We start from the raw sequence: 2,459 nt of genomic DNA, 5'->3' as shown, positions 1-2,459 counted from the left end.
ATTATCACGACCTTGAACAGACACTAGATACACTCAATATAAAATCATTAGCAACAGAAAAAGAACTCTCTTTATTGACATTGACAGAAGATGAACAGGGAAATATCGATTCCGAGGATCGAGTCAAAATTTTGAAATTTTTATTCAATATAGTTATAACTAATCCCAACAATCAAACAATTAGAAAAAAATCTATTGGAATAAAAGAAATAAGTAAAAAAGTTCCTCGATGGTCATACAAATTAATCGACGATTTAGAACAACAGGAGGGAGAAAACGAGGAAAATGTAACAGCAGAGCATGAAATTCGTTCAAGAAAATCCAAGCGCGTCGTGATTTTTACTAATAACCAGGCAAACGCCGATACTTATACTAATACCAAGGATGCTAATGATCCTGATCAAACAGACGAAGTGGCTTTGATACGCTATTCGCAACAATCGGATTTTCGGCGCGACATAATAAAGGGTTCCATGCGTGCCCAAAGGCGTAAAACAATTACTTGGGAGCTGTTTCAAGCAAATGTACATTCCCCCCTTTTTTTGGACAGAGTAGACAAACCACTCTTTTTTTCTTTTGATATTTCTGGACCGCTGAAACGAATATCTCGAAATTGGATATGTAAAAACAAAGAATCAAAAATTTCTGATTATACAGAAAAAAAGATCGAGAAAAAAGACGAGGCCAAAAGAGAAAAATACAAAAGAGAAGAGAAAATGAGGATAGAAATAGCAGAAGCTTGGGATAGTCTTTTACTTGCTCAAGTAATAAGGGGCTCCGTGTTAATAACCCAATCAATTCTTAGAAAATATATTATATTACCTTCACTGATAATAGTTAAAAACATTGCCCGTATGTTATTATTTCAATTTCCTGAGTGGTCTGAGGATTTAACGGATTGGAATCGAGAAATGCATGTTAAATGCACTTATAATGGTGTTCAATTATCCGAAACCGAATTTCCAAAAAACTGGTTAACAGACGGTATTCAGATAAAGATCCTATTTCCTTTTTGCCTGAAACCTTGGCACAGATTTAAACTACAACCCTCTCATAAAGATCCAATGAAAAAAAAGAAAGGTCAAAAGAATGATTTTTGCTTTTTAACAGTTTGGGGAATGGAAACTGAACTACCTTTCGGCTCTCCTCGAAAACGGCGTTCGTTTTTTGAGCCTATTTTTAAAGAACTAAAAAAAAAAATAAAAAATGGAAAACGAAATGTTTTATAGCTTTAACAATTTTAAAAGAAAAAACTAAATTGTTTCGAAAAGCTTCAAAAGAAACAAAAAAATGGATCACTCAAAGCATTCTATTTCTAAAAGGAATAATAAAAGAACTTTCAAAAATAAATCCAATTCCATTTTTTGGGTTGAGAGAACCATATGAATTGGGCGAAACTAAAAAGGATTCGATAATCAGTAATAAGATGATTCACAAATCATCCCTTCAAATTCAATCTATGGCGTGGACAAATTATTCATTAACCGAAAAAAAAATAAAAGATCTGACTAAGAGAACAAACACAATCAAAAATCAAATACAAAAAATTCTAATTATAAAAGACAAGAAAAACGAATTTCTAACTCAAGAAATAAATAGTAGTTCTAACAAAATAAGTTATCAGGATAAAATATTAGAATCATCAAAAAAATTTTGGCAAATAGTAAAAAGAAGAAATATTCGATTAATCCGGAAATTCTATTTTTTTATAAATTTTTTCATTGAAAAGATATACATGGATATTCTTCTATATATCATTAATATTCCAAGAACCAATACCCAACTTTTTCTTGAATCAACAAAAAAAATGATTGAGAACTTCATTCACAATAATGAAGCAAATCAAGAAAGAATTAATAAAACAACTAAAATACAACTCATTTTATTTCAACTATAAAAACCTCACTTTCTTCACTTTCTAATATTAGTATTAGAAATAAAAATGAAAAAGCTTTTGTGACTTATCCTCCTCTCACAAGCATATGTATTTTACAAATTATCACAAACCCAAGTTATTAGTTTTTATAAATTCAAACCTATCCTTCAATATCATGGAACATCTCTTTTTCTTAAAAATGAATAAAAGATTATTTTGAAGAACGGGAGTATCTCATTCCAGATTAAGACATCATTATGGGTTAAGACAGAAAATGTTTGGCATTCTGGAATGAATGAATGGAAAATGGTTAAGGAGTCGTTATCAATACGATTTAGTTCAGAATAGATGGCTAAAATAGACCAGGACAATGGCGAAATAGAGTCAATCAACACTATCTGGCTCAAATAAAATTTAACAAAATGGGATTCAGATGAAAAAGAAAGATTAATTCATTACGAAAAAAAAATGATTTTCAAGCGAACTCATTACTACTCAAGAATATAAACTGAATCAAAAAAAAAAAATAAAAAATATAATAATAAAAAATTAAAAAAAACTATGCTTATGGATCATTAAAAAT

The 2,459-nt window shown here is 29.7% G+C and overlaps 1 pseudogene; it reads left to right on the top strand.

The window, feature by feature from the left end:
* Positions 1–2,083, top strand: part of LOC121226625 (protein TIC 214-like) — a 2,706-nt pseudogene extending 623 nt beyond the window's left edge.
* The last annotated feature ends 376 nt before the right edge of the window (positions 2,084–2,459 follow it).

This window comes from Gossypium hirsutum, unplaced genomic scaffold, assembly GCF_007990345.1.
Source record: "Gossypium hirsutum isolate 1008001.06 unplaced genomic scaffold, Gossypium_hirsutum_v2.1 scaffold_316, whole genome shotgun sequence".
NCBI classification, from domain to species: domain Eukaryota; kingdom Viridiplantae; phylum Streptophyta; class Magnoliopsida; order Malvales; family Malvaceae; genus Gossypium; species Gossypium hirsutum.
This window is presented reverse-complemented; position numbering and strand designations above follow the sequence as displayed.